The sequence below is a fragment of the Triticum urartu genome, chromosome 4A, assembly GCF_056163025.1.
Source record: "Triticum urartu cultivar PI428250 chromosome 4A, HENAU_Tu73, whole genome shotgun sequence".
Classification (NCBI taxonomy): Eukaryota; Viridiplantae; Streptophyta; class Magnoliopsida; order Poales; family Poaceae; genus Triticum; species Triticum urartu.
Window position 1 is genome coordinate 203,721,024 of NC_141876.1, and position 11,619 is coordinate 203,732,642.

The following is an 11,619-nucleotide window of genomic DNA, read 5'->3' on the forward strand; positions in this document are numbered from 1 at the left end:
CGGCGATCGGCCTGGAGGCGATGGGCAACTGTAGCGGCTCGGCAGAGGCAGAAATGGCCCAGAGGCGACACTGCTCAGAGTTCCATGGCGAGGCGAGGCCGGCTCGGGGTCGGAACAGCGGCGGAGGCCGGCGCCTCGAGGCTAGGACGCGGGCGTGGTCAATGAGTCCGGGTCATGGCCGGCTCCGTTTCCGGGTCGTGGTCTTTTTTCTTTGATTCTTTTTTTTCAGGTGGACTCACGTAGTAATTTTCTTTCATATTTCTTGAATCGGTCTCCTGGTAGCTTCCTTATGTGCGTGTATCAATCGGAGCTGACCAAAGGAAATAACTGATTTTGGCTTTAGATCACATACGAGTCGAAGATGCCCACCGTGTACTTCTAAACTTGATTAGTCTTCATGTCAGGAAAAAGCAGCAGTAGCAATAGTTTATTCCCTTAGGACTTGAAGTCTAAAAATCACGGACGTGGAACAGTGAAAAAACTTGGAACAATTGCAGCACTTCTCTGGTGGGATATGCTTGCTTCGGCGACTTGTGATCACTATGGTTGTATAACACGCAAACCTAGAATCTGCTGTCATCAAAAACTTTTGTTTCGGACTCGGCGGGTCATCATGGCCGTATAGCATACAACCCTAAAATTTGAGTCTCAGTTTCCAACTCCTCATCCATGATGTAAATCCTTCTGCACTGACTTTTCTTGGTCCGGAAAATTGCGAATTTCTCGAACCCTAGGAAAGATCCCTCCAAGAACTCAACACCACCGTACGCAGGCCCCACGGTGGGCGCCAACTGTCGTGGAATTGTCACGGCAGATGTCCTTAGTGTCAGGACTTAGTCGCGAGGCCAACGCATCTATGTGGTAGCTTGAGAGGGGTTGAGCGGGACGAGAGACGCGATGTTTTACCTAGGTTCGGCCCCTCACGGTGGAGGTAAAAGCCTACATCCTGCTTCATTGATATTGATGATGATGATCACGGTTACAAGAGTGCTCTATCTCGAGAACTATTGTCTAAACCTAACTTGTCCAACTTGTGGAACTTGTCAATCTTGTCCCTCTTGGGGTGCCCTGCCCCTCCTTATATATGTTGAAGGGGCGGTTTACATGACTAGTCCTATTAGGATTAGGATTACTCTATTACAAGTGGAGTCCTAGTCTTACTTCCTTTGTAAGGGAATATTCCTTGTGCTTTCCTCATAAATCGGCCCACCATTAAATGTGAACCGGCCTTCTGGGCCTTGGTCCTCGTCATCCATCTGACCCGCCCGCCGGGTCACCAGTGAGCCATAATGACCAGGCGGTTGCTTGTAAATCGCCAGGTCAGGGCGGGTCGCCAGTGAACCGCCAAGTGTCAGTCGGATCTCAAGTAGACCGCCAAGTCCAGCCGGGTTATACTTCCGGCCGGTTTACGCCGCGGGGTATATCCCCGACACATTGCGTATCACATCCCGCATATCATGCCATGTTTTGCATCATGTTGCTTGTGCATTGCATCGTGATTGATTGTTGGTCTTTTTCTTGTGTGCTTGTCTTGGCTAGAGCCGGGAGACGAGTACGTGATCGAGGAACCCGTTGAGTACGCTTACGAGGATCAAGCTTTCGTCAACTCGGAGAACTTTGCAGGCAAGATGACCATACCCTCGAAATCACTTCTATCTTTGCTTGCTAGTTGCTCGCTCTATTGCTATGCCGCGATACCTACCACTTGCTATATCATGCCTCCCATATTGCCATTACAGGCCTCTAACCCACCTTTTCCTAGCAAACCGTTGTTTGGCTATGTTACCGCTTTGCTCGGCCCCTCTTATAGCGTTGCTAGTTGCAGGTGAAGTTGAAGTTTGTTCCATGTTGGAACATGGTTATTGTTGGGATATCATTATTAATATCTTGTTTACTTCAATGCATCTATATACTTGGTAAAGGGTGGAAGGCTCGGCCTTATGCCTGGTGTTTTGTTCCACTCTTGCCGCCCTAGTTTCCGTCATACCAGTGTTATGTTCCTTGATTTTGCGTTTCTTACGCGGTTGGGTGTTATGGGAACCCCTTGACAGTTCGCCTTGAATCAAACTCCTCCAGTAAGGCCCAACCTTGGTTTTACCATTTGCCACCTAAGCCTTTTTCCCTTGGGTTCCGCGGACTCAAGGGTCATCTTTATTTTAAACCCTCGGGTCAGTGCTCCTCTGAGTGTTGGTCCAAACTGGGCGATGTCCGGCGCCCCCTGGGCAACCATGGTTTATGCCAACCGACGTATTGCCCATCCGGTGTGCCCTGAGAACAACACACGTGCGACTCCTATCGGGATTTTTCGGCGCATCGAGTGGCTTTGCTGGTCTTGTTTTACCATTGTCGAAATGTCTTGTAGCCGGGATTCCGAGTCTGATCGGGTCTTCCTGGGAGAAGGAATATCCTTCGTTGACCATGAGAGCTTGTGATGGACTAAGTTGGGACACCTTTGCAGGGTTTTGAACTTTCGAAAGTCGTGCCCGTGGTTATGGGCAGATGGGAATTTGTTAATTTCCAGTTGTAGAGAACTTGACACTTAATCTAATTAAAATGAATCAACCGCGTGTGTAACCGTGATGGTCTCTTTTCGGCGGAGTCCGGAAAGAGAACACGGTGTCGTGTTATGCTTGAACGTAAGTAGTTTCAAGATCACTTCTTGATCTTTATAGCTTCTCGACCGTGCTTTGCTTCTCTTCTCGCTCTCATTTGCGTAAGTTAGCCACCATACATGCTAGTGCTTGCTGCAGCTCCACCTCACTACCTTTTTCTACCTTTAAGCTTAAATAGTCTTGATCGCGAGGGTGTGAGATTGCTGAGTCCCCGTGACTCACAGATACTTCAAAACAGATGCAGGTGCCGATGATGCCAATGCAGGGGACGCGACCGAACTCAAGTGGGAGTTCGACGAGGATTCGGGACGTTACTATGTGTCTTTTCCGGATGATCAGTAGAGGAGCCAAGTTGGGGCGATCGGGGATCTAGCATTTGGGGTTGTCTTTCTTTATTCGGTTCCGTAGTCAGACCTTGATTGTATTCTGGATGATGTAATGCTATATTTATGTATTGTGTGAAGTGGCGATTGTAAACCAACTCTTTACCCCTTCCTTATTCAGTATATGGGATGTGTAAAGATTACCCCTCTTGCGACATGCCTACCATGCGGTTATCCCTCTAAGTCGTGCCCCGACACGTGGGAGATATAGCCGCATCGTGGGTGTTACACTTGGACTTGGGCCGGCGCTGGTGGTTGGGGGGCCTAGGTGGGCTATCTCTCTTTCTCTCCTCTTCTTCTATTCCCTTCTCTTTTATTTACCAAAAATAGTAAATAGCAAAGAAAATAAAATGAGAGAAAGAAAGGGTTGGAGAAAGAATTTGGGCATGGGGGTTATTTTCTTGGACTCACAAAAATGCGATGGTTCCAAAAAAATAGAAGAGAAGCATGATTGAAAGATGTAAATTCAAACTCATTTGAATTTCATTCAAATGGGTTTGAACTAGGACTTGGTTTGACAAGTGTCCAAAAATGTTAAGATCTTTGGTGGAGCTCAGGAAAATATGAAAGAATTTATGGGCGAAGTTTGAGGAGCAAACTTGAAGCAGAAAAGACATGGGGAATATTTGCAAGTGTGTTATGGTTAATTCCAAAAGGACTAGAATATTTATTATAGCTCCCTAATATTGGGAGGATATGTTGTAAAGAGAATCACCATGTGAATTCCCTCGGTTTAAATGGACCGAAGATCCATGCAATTTATTTAGTGGAGTTGCAAAGATTAAAGACATGATGGCATGATGACATGATGCAATGCAAAGTATGCAATGATGAATGCGACAAGCAAAACAAAACACACGACAAAACTTGGAAAACATGGAAGGCATCTGGAGCGCTGGTCTTGGGGCGTCACACCCATGTACGTGGGGGACATGCACGAAGAGAAGAGGTGCACGCATGGCGCACGTACTCCCGTCTCTTTCCCAACCACACCCGCGCAGGTACACGGTGGAGCTCATTTCTTTACGAAAAGGCAGCCCATGTGGTAATTTGAAACGTGTATTGGTTGTCCACTTGATGGAGGATCGTCTACCACGGGTGACAAACAAATCGCGACTTGACGTGTTATGTCAAAAAAAAGGCAAACCATGTGGGGCCTACCTTAGAGGCAATGCTCTATACACTCGGGATGCTCTATGCGTATTACTTTTGATGTGTCCCGTCAACTCGCAGAACGAGGAGAAGCTTGCTTAGTACGCCGTCTCCCCCGCCCACGGGCGCGGTGGCTCGCAGGACGAGGTGAAGCTTGCTTACTACGCCTTACGCCCACTCCCCCGCCCACGCGCGCGGTGGCTCGCAGGACGAGGAGAAAATTTTACTACTCCCTCCGTTTACTCCTTGTCCCTAACTTGGTTAGAGAGATTATCATATTGTTTGGAATATATGTCCTTTAGTAGATTTCAATATGAACTACTAGTACATACTCCAAACACTGATGTATATAGAGGTATTTTAGAGTGTAGATTCACTCATTTTGCTCCGGATGTAGTCAATATTGGAACGGACGTAATAGTACGCACTCTCCCTCGCCCACGTGGTGAACGTGCAGCAATTCATTCGGTCTCATATAGCCAGAACGATATATACTGCAGTACCATTATTGCTCGACTTCCCGAAGAGGCGAAGAGCCAATCACAAGGTTAATATTTTGGAGATGCCAAGCACAAGGTTTATAGGAGAACGAGTAGTACTAGTACTAGTAGTACGTACCAGTGGTACGAACTGTACGAGGAAGAAGGCAACAAGATGTATGTTTTGTGTGACAGTCTCTTCTTACAGGACGTGCTAGACCTAGTGGACCTCATTGTTGCAATGGGACTACTCCCTATCATAGATGGCACAATTCAGAGTGGTGGGCAGCGGGCATAATTCGGAGCTGCTTAGGCTAGTCATAGTGGGAGTAACTTATGTAGTAACATGACACATCCCAAGACAAATTTGCTTATGTGGCATGGAGTTAATGAGGGAAGAGATGCTTGTGATAACATAATATGTTACTATAACATAACACACCCTGAGGTAAAATGAGTCTATGTCTCAATTAATGAAGGTTTGTATGTTACCATCTATATGTTACTACCCATTATGAAGGTAGTAACATGGACTAGTAACAAAACCATGTTACTAGTCTAAGTTACTCCCCACTATGACCAGCCTTGGTCATAAACCCCATGAAGAAGTCCCATCGAAAGGAATAGCCATCCTCTACACGCGCTCCTATGTAAAATGAGTAAATGAGACAAAAAGAGAAAGAGACAAAGTAAAAAATCACCAGCCTTAGACCCAGCCCTATTGTATCAGTGAATGATATTTCTACGTCGTGATTGACATGGCTATATTATTAACCATGCTACGGAGGCAGAAGCAGATTTTTATTTATTCGCGGAGGTAGCAGCGGATGGATATTCAACGAGGAGTGAAATGATGGTTGCTTCCTCGGTCAAACATAGAGAAAGGTGGGCCTGATGATTTCACGGCTTATTAGTCATTATTACTGCCTATACTCTTTGCCCATATATAATAACCGTGTGGTAGTACAGTAGTGGGCTATACTTTTAATAACCATGCTCGAAGACAAGAGGTGCACACACCCACGCATGTAGTGTACTAGTAGCATCTTTGCATCTTTTGCGTCTTCCCCAAGCACGCACATGACATGGTGGAGCGCATTTCTGTAAGATGATGCAGCCCAGGTGATAATTTGACGCGTTTAGTAGTAGTTACTCACTTATAAATAATGGAGGGTCGGGAACCACGCATGAACGGTGTCGCATCATTTATAAATAAAGTTTTTCTTGTTCAGTGGCACATACGCAATATAAATAGGTTCATATGGAGAGAAAAGGAAACCGCTCCACTATATACATAGCCAGGACGAGCCTACACGGTTGCTTGCTGGGGCTGCTCTCTTCACACTCTCTCACACAAAACAACTGTGGCCACATCTCTAACATCCCGGCGGATCACGCCCACAAGGGGAAGGGGTGGATGCTTAGTGTAGATGCGGTCACCGTCGCCGATGGCGAAAACCCACTGTCGGCACATCCCGATCAGGGGTCCCCGCCGTTCTCTCTCACAAAGTCGGTGAGGTTGCCTTCGTCCCTTGCTCACTGCTGCGACGTGGGCAGTTGCCACCTCCCGCCGACCTCCTCTAGGTTGAGCTACGTCCCGACATCCCTCAGGTACAACTTCCTTTACAGCCGGCTTGCACCACTGCTCTAGCTGCCCACATCACTCCATGTGGATATTTCTCTACTTCTTTGCCCCGCACATACCTCTACTGGCTTCTACGTACTGTATTTGTGATGAGTTTATGTCTCATCAACTAGTCCCAGTAATCTTATTCTAGTCACGCTTCTTCAATTTCTTTGCCATAGGGATGCTCATCTCGATTTTGGTGAAACTGCACAAAATGATCCGATAGTTAAAGGGTTGCAAACTTCATTTCTCCAGAAGCTCCAACATTGCTAGCAAATTAAAGCCTGGTTAGGGTTTACGGTTCAAGGGCTAGGGACTGCATGGATCGTTTTTTTTCTTTAGCTGCCTCCGTTCCAAAATAAGTGTCAACTTTAGTAGTAGTACAACTTTGTACTAAAGTTTGCATAAAGTTGAGACACTTATTTTGGAACAGAGGGAGTACATATTGGCTATGATCTGTCAGTCATTGAGATGCAATAGCATGCATGTTAGTCTCCTTTGTATTTTATGAAATGTTGCAACGGGCAAACTTGGACGCAAGATACATGAAACAGAAGCTGGAAGCTTCATAGCATTGTACAAATTTATCTCACTAATAAATTATAGTACGTACTATACTAGTACTATGTAAAGAGTTAGGTGTCGCATAGTGTCCGGAAAATATGGTGATAATGTGAGGTGGGCCATGTAATCACTGAGCCTGCGTGTTTTCACTGCTCTCGCACTCCTCCGTTGTAAGAATGGAGAAAATTGTAATCTAGTAGTACCTCCTTTCGCCGAAAGCGTGGGACATCGAGCAGTCCTACCACCTTAGTAATAATGACCAATGAGCCATCAAATTACATAGACCCAGCAGTAAGTTGGACGGACGAAGCAACCATCACTCTTGAATCCGCTTATCTCTTCAACGCAGGCGCCAGTGAGAGGTCATGTCCGCTCTTCTCGGGCATGAATGCGGCACCGATTCTTTGGAGCAATGGTGACCGTTTCAGGCGGGAAGAGCGCGCGGGCAATGGAGGGGCTTTGGGTGGGCCAGGCTGGTCAGGAGCGGGCGTGGAGCGGTCCGCCTGTCCCGACCGGACGCCCGGAAATAAGAGGATGCACCGACTCTTGCTGCTAAATCGTACACTACACACCATCTCTCTGTAGGACTAGGTCGATGTGTCGCTCTCTCTAACACACACATGCTGTTAAACACACACACATGCGCACATGCACACACACGTTCATAGAATAGGAATATCGTGCGAGTTACTTAGGGAGCGTTTGGATCCTTAGCAAGAACAGTTTATAGCCTAGCCGGGCAAGGTTAGGTGTTTGGAACTATTAAAATATGTTAGCTTTTGTGGGCCAGCTAGCTTGGGTGGGCTAGAAAAACCTTGCTAGCTCAGGAGAGCCAGATCGGCTCGCTTCCGACGGCAAACTTCGCGTACTACCTTCGTCCTGGTTAAACATAACGACATGCTTGTCACACGAATGCAGGAATGTATAAAAGGTTACATTCCTCTCGTTAAACATAACGTGGGGGTGGTGTAGCTGGTTAGCATGTTCGCTCATCAAACTAGAGGTCTCGGGTTCGATAACCACACTTGAGCATAATTTTGTGTTTGTTCGACTTCTTTCTTTCACCCAATGACAAGTAGGCCCCGCATGACAGAGAGAGAAAGTGATCTGGGGCGGTGCTAGGAGGATTCTTTGACTGGTCAAAATGCATGGATACGGAGCTATGCGATCTCGGCCTCGACGCTTATTTTCTAGGGTTTGCACTCTTCACACTCTCTCTCCACTATATATATACACGCTGGAGCCTCAGCGCTTGTAGTTGCTCTCTTCACACTCTCTCACCCTCTCCAGATCTAAACAAGACTTCGTTGGCCTCTCTCTCTCTCCCCTCACTGCTGGTCAAAGAGCCGGCAGGATCCGTCTTCCGGGAAGGGAAGGAAGCTTAACGTTGTCGCAGTCGGCGAGGGAGGGAATCCACTACTAGCACAGCTATTCTCTTTCACCCGGCGGCGGCGCGGGAGGGCCTCTGACCCCTTCTTCCTCGCTGCCGTACATAGTGTGGGCAGAACGGCCTCCGGTCGCCCATCGAACCACACCCCAAGAACCTTAAGGTATAATTTACTTATTCCACATGCATTGCTCTAGCTGCATGTGGACTTTTTCCGCTTCTGCACTCGAATCTTAGTGTTGGATCAAACAGGAAAGTAGTGGGGAAAGTTGTATAGCATGAATCTAGGACGTGGTTCAAAGATGAAAGGAATGGGGGGAAGTAGTGGGGAAAGTTGTATCGCATGAATCTAGGACATGGTTCAAAAAGGAAAGGAAGAGGGAAAGTTGTATAGCATGAATCTAGGACGTGGTTCAAAGAGGAAAGTAGTGGGGAAAGTTGTATAGCATGAATCTAGGACGTGGTTCAAAGTGGAAAGGAAGGGGGAAAGTAGTGGGAAAGTTGTATAGCATGAATCTAGGATGTGGTTCAAAGAGGAAAGGAAGGGGGGAAGTACTAGTACAGACTGTCTATCCAGCACCTACGTTGGTCAAAAAGGCAAAACAATGACAAACGCAGTACGCACATCTGTAACGAACTGATCTTTTTGTTTTGGGGGACAAGGCTGTAGAGTTTCAGCAGGACTAGATTTGCTGCGCTCACATAGGGAAAGGTGTCTAAAGATAACAAAACTGGGACCAACACAAATATGCTCATTGGTTGTTTGTTCTTTGTTGCAACAGACTATGTATCACCCCTTCATACATCGGTAGATGCACATGGTGATGGTGAGTCCATTGTCCCGTGCAACTCTTTAGCTATTGTTAATCTAAGGCCCTGTTTGGTTAAGAAGTCCTTAGACTTTTTTTAGTCCCAACTAAAAAGTCCCTAGTCCGTACCTGCTTGGTTCCAAGGACTATACATGGACTAGAGGTTATTAAATGACATGCTAAAATACCATGTTACCCCTAGTAATGAACTAATAGAGAGAAGGTGCGATGCGGGGCAGGGGCAACTGTTGGAAAAAGTCCCAAAAAGACTCTCCCCAAGGTCTTCTTTCTTTAGTCCCAAATGCCCACTTTTAGTCCCTAAAAGTCCCTCCTGTTTGGTTTAGATGGGACTGAAAGGGACTTTTTTAGTCCCTACACCAAAAAGTCCCTATAAACAAACACCCTCTAATAATGCCGCTGGAAAATTGATGCAATGCCACAGTTAAAAGCAAATTATATGTTTAATGAATTTTATTGTTGATATAATCTCTCTGTTAATATGAATCAATGCCACCGTTTGAGAAATGCTACTGTCTTGCTTTATTTCCCAATTAGATAAGTTAGATGCTTCTTTTTGTTGGCTTTTGTGTCATCCACCATTATTGACCACTTGTTGTTTCCTTTGCACCTCTATGTAAATAGGGTTATCTACTTCACCTTGTTGCTATTGTGACCTTTTGTTGCACTGCACAAAACACTTTTGTTTTAAGAGTGTTTTGTGTAGTTCAACCAAAATGTCACACCGAAAATGTTGCTTGATTGCTTGATCTTAGTGGAACTGTACAAGAGGAGATCTTACTAACTATCTGTGTTGGCAAATTTGGTTCAGATCTTCTTCGTGTGGGTTGTTTGAATTCCGCGTCATGAGAGGTCAGTACTAGCCTTCTTTCACATGATTGTGTAGTGTGCTTTCATATGTTGTGCTACTTGTACGGTAATGTTGCTTGATTTTACTGAACTGCACAAATGGAGACAAGACTTCTAATCTGTATGTGCACCGTAATATCCCATTGAGGTAAGATAAGGATATTGCACAACTTTTGGCATGTATTTTGCCACTTTCATCAGAAAATTAATGTCGTTGTTTAGTGCTATACTTGTGCTCCCTAATTGACATGCCAAATCTTACATTGAAGGTGAAGCTTGTCTATTATTAAACCAAGTGATGAAGGGGAAGAACAAGCGAAAGAAAAACAAAAATCAACTCCTGGTTCTGTAATGAAGCACTGGAACTATGATGACACAAGTAATGATATAGTTTTGCATCTTAATTTATTGCTATGGATGGAATGAGCAATTGTTTTGCCACTGATTTGATGTCACTCTTAATGTAATATGTAATTATCTCTACTTGTGCAAACAGGGATCTTCTTTGAAGATACCATATATTTTAGTGGAACTGCACAAGAAGATGTTGGAAACATTAAACTAATCGAGGAGTATATAGTAAGCATGGCAACCATAGTAGATAACAACAGATGGTTCCACAGAAGTGCTTGATCTGTATGCTCTACACAATAAGCCTCCTGACAAAGGTTGTTACTCCGCACGGATTTCATCCATATGATTGAGCTTTGTCATCTCTATTGGTGTTGTGCTACTGTTTAAATACTGTCATGAGAAAGTGGTATTGTCCTTCAGAAGTGCTTCATCTGTGTTGTTTTAAACATTTCCTTTCCTTTTTTCGAGCAAACAGGGATGCTAGCATTTAGTTGTCCTCTTGTCTTTACACAATAGGATCATCCTCCTCTGAAGAAGAATATGGAGTACGTGAAGTGACTAGTTCCGATTATGCCAGGATGAAGAAGCCATGTCTATCTTCTCATCAGAAGGAGTAGTTGAAGGATGGTTACATTACTCCCCACAAGACCAAACTAACTTCAGCTCGGAAGGACTGATAGATCTCCATCTTTTTGTTGTGATGCACAAGTACAATGTTGTTCTAGGATTCTTTCCGGTGAGTTCCATTTTTCTTAAAGTGTGCTCTACATGGACCATCACTACTGCAGGATACTGCTAACGCGACACTACGATCAGAGACCCTTCAAGAAACTGTGTGCGATGCAATAATCACAAATGGTGGTGTATGACAACCGTCAAAAAAGGTGCAAAATGTTTGCGATGGAGGATGCATCAAACACGGTTCAGATTTTAGTTGCGTGTGCGATGAAGGGCATACGGTTCAGTTTTGCATACAGGACACACACACACACACTTATAAGGACATGCTTGCATAACCAAATTAAACATCCAATTACATAGGTGGCTACTACAACCATGGCATTTGCACACACAAAAGTAAACTATTAAATGCATAATTACATAGGTGGCTACTACACACATGACATTTCCACACACCAACAATAAAGTAAACTATATATTACATGCATGATTAACTAGCATAAACGATCATCTGATCATCATCTACTTCTTGTGACGCTTGCTCTTCTTGTGGCTCGATCCGGGCTCGTCGATTTTGGTAACGAAGCACTTGCTCATGTCAACGATCCGCCTGTGCATCTCATAGCATGTGTACACGCTCTTGGCCGCGAACCTGAGGTGAGGTTCATCCAGTTGTCGAATCCAGGCCCCGTGCCAGGATACGA